We start from the raw sequence: 14,379 nt of genomic DNA, 5'->3' as shown, positions 1-14,379 counted from the left end.
TCTCTCCTCATAGCTACAGTTTTCTAGTCCTGGCAATGTCCTCACAAATCATTCGGCAGCCTCTTTTGAATGACTCATTGAATCTGGGCACAGTATTTAGTGTAACCGAGGTTCAATCCTGGCCTCGAGTTTGTCCGTTCTCCCTGTGACCACATGGGTTTCCTCTGGATGCTCCAGTTTACTCCCACATCCCAAAGACATGCAGGCTGGTTCATGGATGACTGCAAATTGGCCCTACAGTAGGTGGGAGACAGGAGAATCAAGGGGAGTTAGTGGGCAGGTGAGGGAGCCCAAATTACAGGGGAATGAGACTGCTCCCTGAGCCACAGTGATCTGATGGGCTGAATGGTTGTAAGGAAATATTGAACAAAATGTTAAGTTATTGGGCAAGCTCAAATCACCACCACGGCCACTGTGAAATTTAAATCAAATTGATAATCTGAAATTAAGACCCCTCGTAGTAATAACATGACGACCACAAAACCAATAACCATTTGGTTCACTACAGCCTGCAGGAAGGAAACTGGCCACCCTTACCTGATCTGTTCTACATGTGACTCCAGACCCACCAGTATGGTTGACTCGAACTGCCCTTTACAATAGCAGACCACTCTGTTCTCACCACACTTCTTTCTCAAGGGACAATAAACGCCAGCAAAGGCTAGATCCTGAAAAATGAACAGAAGGAAATACACCCAACTACTTGTGAAATGCAGGAAACGCAACAACCAAATTGTGTGTGTTACGGACTAGGTTACTATTGGTGAATGTCCCTCTAAGATAGAGCATTGTGTGTGTGTGTGTTGGCATGGTTACGACAACAGAAGATAAAGGACGTAATGACGTTGGTGGAGCAGACAGTCGGAGTCAGTGAGAAGGGGGGAGGGAGGGAGGGAGGGAGACCAACATGCTAGTCTCTATCGATGGATGAAAAACAGTAACTGTGTCTGTCACTACAATCCACGAATGGATTTTTGGAGTAATCCAGTGGGGTCCACTTTGTCGTTAACCTGTAGAGGGAAACAGGTATTTGTGTGGACGGCCGTGATTCGGATTCCTCTCGGGGTGGCAGATACTTCGGAACAATCCAGTGGGGTTCACTTTGTTGTTGACCTGTAGAAGGAAACAGGTATTTGTGTGGACAGCCACGATTTGAGAGCCTTACGGGGTGAGGAAGATGCAGTGGAATAGTAACTGCTGAGTAGACACTGAGGTGTCGTTTGGATTCCAAAGTGGAACATTTGGATTTCGTAATTACTCTCTATTTTCTCTCTACGTTTTGTCTTCAGCCAACGGTGGTTGATGAAGAAGCCTTTGATCACGTTTCACCTTACGGCTTGCTGAACTGAACTTTAAGAACCATTCCTGGACTTGGAGTTTGGGAGTTTGCCACACACACACTACAAGTTAAGTTTTTGGGGTTAATGTTTAAGATTTAACATTTTTACTTCTAACATTCTAACATTTTTACTTTTATTTTTCTTATTATCATAAGTAGTGGTTAATAAAGTAGTTTTAAACACTTATACATGACTCGGTGTGTTTCTTTTGTTGCTGGTTCGTAACGTGCAATTAGATAAACAATCAAATAATCTGCTGTAGTGATATTGATTAAAGGCTAATTAATGGCCCAGGACTCCAGGAAATTCTCTCCTACTCTTCACAACATGGTCGTGAGGTCTTTCTTCCACCTAGTACAGAGGGCAAAACGGAGTTCAATCTTCACCCAGAAGACAGCACTTGCAGCAGTGCGGCACATCCTCAGTACTGCACCGTGGTCCAGGCCCAGATATTGTGCAAAAGCCTCTGGACTGGGGTTTCATCCCACAAGCTTCTGACTGCGACCGAGCACACCAGAGACTGGTTAACTCTCAATGAGATAAATAAAAGTCATGAGAGGCATAAAAACAGCCCAAAGGACACACCTTAAGCCGATGGCAGACCACGAGGTCTGAACAATTACTGGAATCTCGCTTTTCAACCAACTGTTGTTTTCTCCTTGGTGTGCAGTATTGAGTCTTCACAATTATAGACCACAAGACCAGACCAAGGTATCATTCCAAACTATATTTAATCATCCAACCATGATAATATACCCTACAAGCATCAACTAATCAACCTTTTGTATCCTGGAAGTACCCATTTCCACAGATTTTGCATCCTGCTACCCAACGTTGTGCTTCCCGAGGCCGGAGTACGACTGGTGGGAGGTGCAGACCTTCGGTGGAGGGGCCTACAGTTGGCCTGGGAGGATAACCTTGAGCAGTTTTGGGTCCCAACCTGGCTTCAAACCCCACCTCTCCTCCACTAGTAGTGATAGCCTGGCTCACAGCCCACCATTAGGTGGGATAGCACATCGCCTTCATCCCAAGAGAGAACAGCAAGGTCATCCTCCACACAGCCACCCCTCTTGGGTCTATGGAGCAACACCTCAACAATCCTTGTCATCAGTAGGAAGATGATGTGTTTTGATACCCTGGAAGCCCTTGAAACATTAACCTGTGCTTTTACAATACAAAACTTTGACTCCACCGCAGCACTGAGTGGTTTCCGCTTGTGATACAATGGAAAGCAAGACGTGGGCCATCAGAAGTTACATCACAGTTGTGATCCTGGAAAGCCACATACAAGGAGCTAGGCTCCTCACTTTGCATGCAGGTAACGCACCACACTTCATCACACAGGCCAGCAAGCTTTACTCTCTGGGCTGCTCCATCAAGGCCATTGTCCGAGTCCTCCACACCAGAACCTACCAACAAAACACCCAGGTGCTGCTCAAATTCATTCCCTGGCGAAAACAGACCAGAGGAGGAGGGGTTCAATTATCTCTAAAGACGCCAACATTGGTTCTTCAAAGTCCACACCCCAGGGTGGCTCAGGTAGCTAGTTCAGTACAAGGTACCTGGAGTTAATCCACACACACACATACACACACACACACACACACACACACACACACACACACACACACAGAGCTGGCCTTGGGATCCTTCAAAACTTCAGGAGAAACCCTTTCTCAACATGCCATTAACAAGTTAAAATCCAGTTCGATCCTCTAGAAAATAAAATGGTGGCAGCCATCCTTGCCCTCGCGTCATGATTAATTACCAGGTTGATAAGCCCATTGTCTTTTGTTGTAAAACAGATTAACCTTAGAGCATCCTAGGAATAAGACGGAACAACTAATGTCCAAAAGCACACGCTCCTTGGCCACTTTCCCCACACGAAGCAAAATCGAATATAAACCAAGATGTTAATGATCCTACTTTGTTTATAGCTCATTAGTGGTGGAGCAAGTCTCTGCGAACATGCACACACGATACATGTGCACACACGATACACGTGGACCTGTGCGTGTATGTGAATACAGACACACTAATTTCCAGAAAGCAGCTCAAGCAGAAACCAATTTGTATTTGATTCCATTGACCTAGTTAAAACTTCAGGTAAAGAAATAGCGTAACGATGTTATACATTGCAATTGGACAGACTTTAGCTGCCATTACACACAGCACAACACATCATGGCTTAATGCATCACATTACTGCTGTGTGGTACTGTCCAGATTTTACTTCTGAAAATGAAAAATAGAATGAATTTCCCAGCAGAAACCAGGGTTATTATAGGATTAATCTCTTTTCGCCCAAAACAATTCTTGTGGAGTTCCAGCCTTGAAGAATGTTTCACGAAATTTATAAGACCTTTAGCATCTGCCATTTAATTTGGGCCATTTGTATTTCCCCCTCGGAGATACAATAAAGTAATTTAATGATAATGTACTGTGTGCACTGTCCTGTGGAATAGAGGGCAGGCTACTGAACCGAATGACTTAACCTATTGATCACCTCCTCCAACTCTCCATTCTCTGTTCAGTTCCATGGTACACTGCACACGCCCATTATTGCTTCACTCGATGCGAAGCAGGGTGAGCAGACAAGTGTTGACCACTCGTCCTGATTCACCGTTTCACTCTGCAAGCGTCGAGATTACTTGCTGAGCCCGAGCAGAGGTTGGGTGACTGCGGCAGAGATTGAGATGCTGGCTTCCCCTTCTCCAGCAGAGCGAGCACAGCACACCGTGACTGAGAATGCCCTCCATAATCGTTGCTTGTTGAAGCCCGATGGATAACGCAGGGTTGGTACTGATGGAGATTCCCTTCCCCCATCTCCAACCAGCTGTTTCTCATTCCTTCTTGCCTGTTGCAAGTGACGGTGAGTCAGAGTCAGTTTTATACAGCACAGAGGCAGGCCCTTTTGCCCAACTCATCCATGCCAACCTAGATGTCTATCTGAGCTAGTTCTATTTGCCCATGTTTGGCTCATATCCATCTAAACCTTTCTTATTGATGTACCTGTCCAAATGTCCTAAATATGTTATTATTGTATCTGCCTCAACTACTCTCTGGCAGCTCATTCCACATATGCGCCACCCTCTGTGTGAAGAAGTTGCCCCTCAGTCCATTTTAAATCTTTCCCCTCTCACCTTAAACCTATGCCTTCTAGTTTTTGGTTCCCTTTCCCTGGAGAAACAACTGAGAGCACTCACCTGAAATCCCACATGATTTTGTAAACCTCTGCAAGCTCACCCCTCAGCCACCCACGCTCCCGGGAAAAAAAAAATCCAGGTCTATCCAGTTGCTCCTTGTAACTCAAGGCCTTTATTCCCAGTAACATCCTTGTGGATCTTTTCTGCACTCTGTCCAGCTTCATTGCATCCTTCCTATAGCTGGGCAACCAGAACTGCACACTCCGTTCTCTGACTGTCCATTGGAAAGAGGCAAAGTAGATAGCAACAACTTTGGGTAGCCCAATGAGTGGAAGGGGCCTTTGTGATGCTTTTACCCTCCCATTCTTGCCCCCAAATTCCTTCTCATGCAGGTGTGTGGTCTTCCCTCTGAGTGACCCACAACCACCCTGCCCTCCCAGCTTCTGGATTCACCTTGGCAACTCTGCCACCAGTGCTCAGAAGTTGAACCTCAATCTGGGAAAAAGAGCTGGTGTTCAGGTCAGGTGGGAACAGAACCACAGATAGTCCAGTCAGTCCGTCTGAGAAGCTTCACAATCTAGCCGCTCACCTATGCCGGGTTAGATCACGTCAGATTGTGCTGAAGCGTGCCTGAGCTAGATAATTAACAGAACATTAACCAGGCCATGAGCAGGGGGCAATAACCCACAATGGAAGTGTGCTGCACCTGGGCACCAGGCAAGGATCTCAGTGAGATCGATGCCACTTCTGAAAATTAGCCAGTTAGCAGGGGTCTGAGCTCAGGGGAAGCACTGCACACTGCTGACACCTTTCGGACAAGACAGCAGACCTCAGCTCCACGTGCCAGCTGGACCTGGAGGTATGAGATATAGTGAGGATGTGCAGAGAGGAGCAGAGACAGTCTTCTGGTCAATATTTATCATTCAAAGAACCGTTACTGTATCTGGTTATTGTCCTATTCCTGTTTGTGGGAGCTTAACTGTGGAAAAATGATCAACTGTGCTTCCTGCAGTGGAGATTATCCTGCAAGAACATACTTTACTGGCTGTATAAAAAGGTGCTACAGAAATGTACATCTTTTTTACTGCTGATTTGTGCAGTGTTTGTTGGTGTCCATTTCACTCTATTGTAACCCACACCAACCTTCCTGGATCTGACCAATTATCATCATGATAAATTCCTCAAAATAATAGGATTCACAGCATCACTGGTAGATATGCATAGATTGGTTATTAACATGATATTAACTATTATTAACAATAAAACATTTATGTAACCCAGGCACTTCTGAACCCAGACATTTGACACTTAAGCTTCAAATCCTCAGGTGATCTGGGTCTCTCCCAGGCAACAACTCTTTTACATAAAACCAGAAAATGTTGGAAATAGTCAGTGGCTCAGGCAGCATCTGTGGAGGGGGTACAGAGACAGAGACAGTTCAGCATTTCGGCTCAGTGACCTTTTACCGGTTCTATTTCTCTCCCCACAGATGATTTGTTGAGAAATTCCAACATATTTTGCTTTTATTTCAGACTTCCAGCTTCTGCATTACAGTATACTGCATTTGAATTGGCATCTATTTAATGTTGTTTTAACCCAAACACATTATGTTTTAGTTCTATTGTCCTTCTCTTTCGGTTCCACAATCAGTGACTTCAATTTTTTGTCCCTGAAGCACAAATGTAACTCACATTGTCCCAAGAATCAAGGACATCCTACTTCACCTGTGCACAGGTTACTTCTCCAATACTCTGTCCTTTTGGTGGACATTACTGTACAAGACATGTTACATCCATAAATATATACACTTAGACTTCAAATAAACACCACAAAACCTACCTCTTGTCTTGTGAAATCACTGCCAAATGATTTACTGGATTGAATTGTTACCGGGTTGGAGACTTGGTGCTGTGAGGAAAGATTGGCTAGGCTGTGCTTGTTTTTATTTGGAACCAAGATGGCTGAGGAAAGATTTGACCAGGCTTTATGAGATTACAAGGCCAAGGCAAGGTGAGTAGGAACTAACTTCCCTTAACAGAGTCAATAATAACTAGGGGATATAGATTTATTCATTGGTAGAGGAATTTAGAGAGAAGTTGAGGGAAAATATTTTCACTCAGCATGGTGGGGTCTAAAAGGGCGATTGAAGGAGAAACATCCACCACAGTTTGGATACCACATGACTACTTGAAGAACCATAACCTGTCAGGCTAAGAACCAAGAACCAGAGAATATAATTAACCCAAATACTACTTTTGAGCAGCATAAATACGAAGGTCCAAATGGTCTCTTGCTACAAATTACTCTGAAGTGAATTTTGAACTGTCCCTTTCCTAATCCCTGCACTCTCTTTGGCAAGTTACGATAACACTACAGACATACAGCACGGAAACAGGCCCTTCGGCCCAACTGGTCCATGCCGACCGAGATTCCCATCTAAGCCAGTCCCATTGGCCTGCATTTGGCCCATATCCCTCTAAACCTTTCCTATCCATGTACCTGTCCAAGTGCCTATTAAATGTTGTTAATGTACCTGCCTCAACCACTTCCTCTGGCAGCTCGTTCCATACACTGACCACCCTCTAGGTGGAAAAAGTTGCCCCTCAGGTTCCTATTAAATCTTTCCCCTCTCACCTTAAACCTATGCCCTTCTAGTTCTTGATTCCCCAACCCTGGGAAAAAGTCTGAGTGCATTCACCCTATCTGTGCCCCTCATGGTTTTATACACCTCTATTCTCCTGCGCTCCAATGAATAAAATCCAAACTTACTCAGCCTTTCTCCATAACTCAGTCCCTTGAGTCCCAGCAACATCAATCCACCTCTACACGCTTTCCAGCTTAATGGCATCTTTCCTACAGCAGGATGACTAAAACTGACCACAGTTTTCCAAATGTGGCCTCACTAGCGTCTTGCACAACTGCAACATAACATCCCAACTTCCAAACTCAGTCTCCTGACTGATGAAGGCCAGCGTGCCAGAAGCCTTCTTCACCACCTTGTTTACCTGCAACACACTTTCAGGGAATTTGTACTTCTAGGTCCCTCTGTTCCACAACACTCCCCAGGGCCCTACCTTTCACCGTGAAAGTCCGACCCTCATTTGTCTTCCCAAAATGCAACGCCTCGCACTTATCCAAATTAAACTCCATTTGCCATTCCTTGGCCCACTTACCCAGCTGATCAAGATCCCTCTGTGAATCCTGATAACCATCTCCACTGCCAACAACACCACCTATTTTAGTGTCATCTGCAAACTTACTAACCATGCCTGGAACATTCTCATCCAAATCATTGATATGGATGACAAGTAGCAATGGTACCTTGGTGACAGTGGAACACTGCCAGTCTGCTCCAAGCAGACTGCCCAGCCAAATCCTCCAACTATAAGGGGCACTCCTTGAAAGAGACGAGTAATATGAAGAGAACAGAGAGCAAGACAGGAGCTATGCAGTGAATGTGTTCAACACAATACAATGTAATCAAACTCAGGGTTAGTTTATTCAACTAACAATATATCATGACTAAAATCATAAAACTGTGTGTGCAGATTGCAGGCCGCAGGGATTGGTTTATTACTAGTTACTAGTAATTACTAATTTAATTAGCTTGGCACATCATGGGCCGAAGGGCCTGTTCCTGTGCTGTTCTGCGTTCTACACGTGAGCAACACATGGAGGATCATAGTGGACCCCACAAGTGCAGGTGTTCAATACACAATACAACATAGCTGAACTCATAATTTTTCAAATGCACTGCATTATGATTGAACTTAAAATAAAACATGCGCAACATACAATACACGGGGACAAAACTCACAGCATGGTGAGTGTGTTTAGCTAACATGACAGAACATATAATAGGATAATTGTGGTAAAAAAAATATGAGACTAGTCAGTGCAAAACAGAGCATTTAAGTGGGACACAAGATGCACATTACAGCAGGAAAAGCAGTGTGAACATGGAAGAAACGAGGAAGAGGGAGTGATCACAATGCATCGAGCTCAGCTGAGGGTGACAGTTTTAAAAATATTAAATTCACCAACAGATTCACATCCTCGCTTTACCAAAAATATGTACCTTAAACAAAATAAACAACGGTTTCATGAAATGATTCATAGTCTGCATTGTAACTTGGTCCCAACAACCTCAGGGACTGCGATTGTGGAAAACAAAAGCCACTTCACTAAGGATTCTTCTCATCAGCCAGAGGTGGAGGTTTTCCTTTTATTTTTTTTTAAACAGAGCCAGTTATTAAGATCAGAGTGCACAGTCTGAAATGGAAGTAGAAGCTGATTCAATAGCAACTTTCAAAAGGAAACTGGATAAATATTTGAAGTGAAAGTATTTGCAAGGCTCAGGGTTCAGAACAGGAGAGTGGGTCTGATTGGACAGCTCTTTGGGAGAGCTAGCACAGTTGTGATGGGCAAACACTCCCTGTTCTGCACAATTCTATGATTCTGATAAAGACTTAGCAAATCTAAGCGGAGGATGGATGCGTTCCATTGCAAGTGGCTGCACAAAGTAATCCTGAGAATTAAGGATTGAGAGGAAATTTTATAAGCAGCAGTCCCTCTGTAAACAGGTGCTGAGTGCAACAGTGGAAACTATACAGAATGCAACACTGCCAGCCCAACCTGGGAACACCAAGTGGTGTTAGACGTAGCCCCACCGAGCAAATCAGAGATAGGAAGGTAGGGAGAAAACTAGCAAGAGGACCGATGAACGCAGGCCTGGTTGGGGGGGGGGGGGGGGGGGGGGGGGGGGGGGGGGGAGGGCTGGGTACAAAACAGTGAGGGAACAGGGACACAGACCACTGGGGCACAAAGCAAGGGCATGAGGGGGAAAGGCACTGCAAGGCTACACGACAGCGGGGGTATCAGCAGGTGCAACGGCGAGGGTATCAGGGCACCGGCCGGTGAGACAGCGAGGGTATCAGCAGGTGCAACAGCAAGGGTATCAGGGCACCGGCCAGTGCGACAGCGAGGGTATCAGCAGGTGCAACAGCGAGGGTATCAGGGCACCGGCCGGTGCGACAGCGAGGGTATCAGCAGGTGCGACAGCGAGGGTACCAGGCCCAGAGGCACAAGGCAGAGTGAACACATAATACAACTGTGACTGCACTGGCAATGCCGTGAATGGCATGACTGAGCTGGCACAAGGCTGTGGGAGTCTAAGGCAGGGAACACAGAGTACAGCGTACTGAACACAATCCAGAGTGTGTTCAATACACCACTGGGACATGTCAGTGATGGCACAAGACTGGTTCCAGAGGGCAACAGCTCTGAAGCAACAACTATGAAAACTAGGACAATACTAAACACAAACACAATGGAAAACAGAAGTGTCTTTTTTTGAAACTGTGAAATGCCGGGCAGTCACGACAAATTTAAATAAAACTGAAAGAGCCGAGAAGTCAGGACAGCCAGCCCTACACTGATTTGATAAAGGAGGTCGGTTCAGATAAGCAGGCATTCCCTGCACTGTGAGGCTGTGTGTTCGCTGGCGAAGAGAGCCTGTGATGGCACTAGCCACACAAAACTGGGCAGGTTGGTGCCCAGTGAAGGGACTGTAAACTGGCAAGGAGCAGAAGCGAGGCTGGTACAGCAGGGCACAGCACACTGACACCAGTTACAGCGACCCAACTCACGGACACATTAATAATGAGGGTACCCAGAGGAAAGGCAGGGATTCACCAGCAAGATTTAATTTGCAGTAAACCCGATGCGTCTTAGCAGTGCAGAGTGGGCATCTCCCCACCTGCATGCCAACCCTCGCCCCCTCCTCCTTACCTTCCTGCCTCCTGTTCAGAGCCCACAGCCGGCGCTATACTGCCCTTTCCTCCGCCTCGCTCAATGAACACAGCCACCCCGCTCCGCTCCGGGCGCGGGCACGCGGCAGTGCGCGCTCCCGCTTGCTTAGGCGGCGTGGTCACGCGTGGCGTCACTCCAGGGTCGTTCCTCCCACCTTCCTCCCCCACCACAACAAAAATCTCACCCCCCCCCCTCCCCTCCCCTCCCCGTCAGTATCACCTCAAACCCAGGGGCTCCCCGGAGGCTGGGAGAGGTGTGTGTGTGTGTGATAAAGGAGGGAGATGCACCCAGGTGGTCACCATCTCCTTTCTGTAGCTACAGTCTGCTGCTTGTTGCCTGTGTGATTCGGATGTTGTCTGTGCAACACAGTTTATCGTTTGTGTAACTGAACCCTGGGTTGATGCAATACAGCCTGGGGTCTGCGTAATTCAGCATCCTGTGTATATTTCGGCCTGGGGTCTGTGTAATGCATCTTGGCTTCTGCATAATTCAACATCCTGGGTAAATTGCAGCCTGGGGTCTGTGTAATACAGTCTGGAGTGTGCATAATTCAGCATCCTGTGGAGATTTCAGGTTAGGGTCTGTGTAATGCAGTTTCCTGTATAATTAAGAAGGAAGGAGACAAAGTTTTGGGGGGATGAGGTCAGTGTCATGTAGCATCCAGTATGTTATTCAGCCTGTGTTCTGTGTAATTCAGCACGGTGTTTGTGTAAGGAGGCAGACAAGAGGTTACTAAACAAAATATGAGTTCACAGTATTAGGGGTAATATCCTGGAGAGAGGATTGGTTAATGGACAGAAACCTGACAGCAGGAATAGATGGGTCATTTTCAGGCTGGGAGTCTGTGCCACAGGGATGGGTGCTGGCACCCCAGCTGTTCACAGTCCATATCAGTGATTTCGATGAGATGACTGATTGTCATGTATCTAAATCTGCTGACGATACAAAGCTGGGCAGCAATGTCATGACAAGTTGTGAGGAGGATTCACAGAGGCTCGGGGGGGGGGGGGGGGGAGCACGGACAGGTTGAGTGGATGGATGTGGAGGTGGCAGATAGAAAAGTGTGAGGCGGCTTCCTTCAGCAGGAAAGCAAAGGATTTTTTAAATGGGGAGAGACTGAAAGGTGAGAGGGATTGGGGTGATTTTACACACACATCACGGAGTTAACATGTAGGTTTAGTAAGCAGTTCGGAAGTGGAACAGTATTGCAGGTGGAATTGAGTACAAGAGGACTCCGTACTGGAATTGTATAGGGCCCTGGTGTGACCACACCTACAATACTGTCTGATCTCACTACTGAAGGAAGTACATCCTTACGATGGAGGGAATCCAGTGAAGATTCACCACTTTGATTCTTGTGATGGGGAAGTGTAAGGTCCTCTGAAGAAAGCTGAGCCTATACTCTCTGGAACTGAGAAGAATGAGAGGTGCCATTGAATCATGCAGCACAGAAACAGGCCCTTCGGCCCACCAAGCTGGTGCTAATCATCAACCACCCATTTACACTAACCCTACACTAATCCCATGTTGTTCATTTCCCAGACGGTCCCATCAACTTCCTCGCACTCTTCAAGATTCTATCACTCACCTAGATACTGGGGGAAATTTACAGTGGCAAATTAACCTACCAACTGGCACATCTTTGTGACGTGGGAGGGAACCAGAGCACCCAGGGGAAACCCACGTGGTCACTGGGAGATCGTGCAAACTCCACACAGACAGCACCCGAGGTCAGGACTGGACCTGAGTTTTTGAAGCTGTGAGCACCGCCCAAGACCTCTACAAACTTCTTACTTGGCATGGCAGGGTGGATGCAGAGACGATGTTTACCCTGGCTGGGGTGTCTGGAATAAGGAGTCACAGCCCCAAAATAAGAGATCAGCCATTCAGGACAGCTGATAAGACATTTCTTCACTGGAAGGGTGATGAATCTTTGGAATTCTCTATGCAAGAGGACTGAGAAGGCTCATTGCTGAGTAGATTCAGGGCAGATGTTGATTCATGGAAATTGATGGATATGAGGTCAGTGCAGGAAAGCGAGCAGCCTTGACCTTTTTGAATGGGGAGCAGCCATCAAGTGTCAAACATCCTCGTTCTGCTGGTGTCCTAAGGCAGTCAGTAATGCAGCTCTGTAGTTGCTGATGGTCCAACTCTCGTGGATTGATTAATGAATAAAAAGGAGAGTACATGTATGGTCTGAAGGCAACCGATTGACCTGTACATTGAATTGGTTTCAAAGGGAGAAGGCAGAGAGTAAGGATAACATGTGTTTGTGTAAATCCAGTGGCAGGATGCTCTCTCCCACTCTGGGGCTCTCTCCCATTCTGGGGCTCTCTCCCATTCTGGAGCTCTCTCGCATTGGGGCTCTCTCCCACTCTGGGGCTCGCAGTGGTTAGTAAAATGTTAGAGCCCATTGTTAAGGATGAGGTTTCGGGGTACTTGGAAGCACATGATAAAATAGGCCAAAGTCAGCATGGTTTCCTTAAAGGGAAATCTTGACTGACAAATCTGTTGGAATTCTTTAAGGAATTAACAGACAGGATAGACAAAGGAAAGTCAATGGATGTTGTTTATTTAGACACTCAGAAGGCCTTTGCCAAGGTCCCACACATGACGCTGCTAAACAAGATAGGAGCCCATGGTATTACAGGAAAGGTACCAGCATGGATAGAAGATTGGCTGACTGGCAGAAGGCAGAGAGTGGAAATAAAGGGGGCCTTTTCTGGTTGGCTGCCGGTGAGTAGTGGTGCTCTGCAGGGGTCAGTGTTGGGTCCACTACTTTTCACGTTGTATGTTAATGATCTGGATGACAGAATTGATAGCTTTGTGGCCAAGTTTGCGGATGATATAAAGATAGGTGGAGGGACAGGTAGTGTTGAGGAAGCAGGGAGTCTGCAGAAGGACTTGGACAGGTTGGGAGAATGGGCAAAGAAGTGGCAGATGGAGTACAGCATAGAGAAGTGTACAATCATGCACTTTGGTAGAAGGAATCAAGGGGTAGATTATTTTCTGAACAGGGAGCGATTTCAGAAATCAAAGGTGCAAAGGGACTTGGGAGTCCTAGTGCAGGATTCCCTAAAGGTTAACTTGCAGGTTGTCAGTAGTAAGGAAGGCAAATGCACTGTTAGCATTCATTTCGAGGGGATTAGAATATAAAAGCAAAGATGTAATACTGAGGCTTTATAAGGCATTAGTCAGACCACATTTGGAGTATTGTGAGCAGTTTTGGCCCCATATCTAAGGAAGGATGTGTAGGCATTGGAGAGGATCCAAAGGAGGTTTACAAGAATGATCCTGGGGATGAAAGGGTTAACATATGAGGAGAATTTGATGGCTCTGGGCCTGTACTCACTGGAGTTTAGAAAGATGAGGGGGATCTCATTGAAACCTACGGAATATTGAAAGGCCTGGATAGAGTGGACATGGAGAGGATGTTTCCAGTAGTGGGAGAGTCTAGGACCAGAGGGTACAGCCACAGAATAGAAGGACATCCCTTTAGACCAGAAATGAGGAGGAATTTCTTTAGCCAGAGGGTGGTGAATCTGTGGAATTCATTGCCACAGAAGGCTGTGGAGGCCAAGTCATTGGGTATATTTAAAGCGGAGGTTGATAGGTTCTTGATTAGCAAGGGCGTCAAAGGTTACAGGGAGAAGGCAGGAGAATGAGGTTGAGAGGGAAAAATAAATCAGCCCTGATTGAATCGCAGAGTGGAATGATGGGCCAAATGGCCTAATGCTGCTCCTCTGTCTTATGGTCTTATGATAGTCCTCCAAGTGCCCAGCTCAGGAGAATTTATTCATGTTAATAGAAGAAGTTCTATTCAGTTTAATAGAAGTTACACTAAGCTTGTATCAAACCTTGGTTAGACTCGATTGCAATACTTTTCACAGTTTTGTTGGCCTTACTTTGTAAAGGATATTAATTCACTGGAGAATTAATTAAAGAAAAGATTTATAGGCTGAGACCAAACTGTAAGGTTATAACTATTGAGACATCAGCAATTCCTGGAGGGTCATTGAATCGAATGGGAATTGTTTTTCTTGTTCTTAATTAGCATTGAAATACTGTCTGCTGAGGTATCTC

The 14,379-nt window shown here is 46.1% G+C and overlaps 1 protein-coding gene across 3 annotated transcripts in view; it reads right to left on the bottom strand.

Moving 5' to 3' along the window:
* Positions 1 to 10,403, bottom strand: part of LOC127586224 (sodium/calcium exchanger 3-like) — a 353,793-nt gene extending 343,390 nt beyond the window's left edge. Inside the window, exons 1-2 of one of the 3 annotated variants that reach the window (XM_052044021.1) lie at positions 10,276 to 10,357; positions 538 to 668 (exon numbers count right to left, since the gene is read on the bottom strand). The gene's annotated coding sequence lies outside the window, so the exon portion shown is untranslated. Of the gene's footprint in view, positions 1 to 537; positions 669 to 10,275 lie in introns of all 3 variants that reach the window. The other 2 variants (XM_052044022.1, XM_052044020.1) reach the window with 2 other exon arrangements.
* Between the last annotated feature and the right edge of the window lie 3,976 nt (positions 10,404 to 14,379).

This window comes from Pristis pectinata, chromosome 35 (genome assembly GCF_009764475.1).
Source record: "Pristis pectinata isolate sPriPec2 chromosome 35, sPriPec2.1.pri, whole genome shotgun sequence".
In the NCBI taxonomy this organism is placed as follows: domain Eukaryota; kingdom Metazoa; phylum Chordata; class Chondrichthyes; order Rhinopristiformes; family Pristidae; genus Pristis; species Pristis pectinata.
Note: the sequence above shows the minus strand (reverse complement) of the source record. Positions and strands in the feature narration are given on the sequence as shown.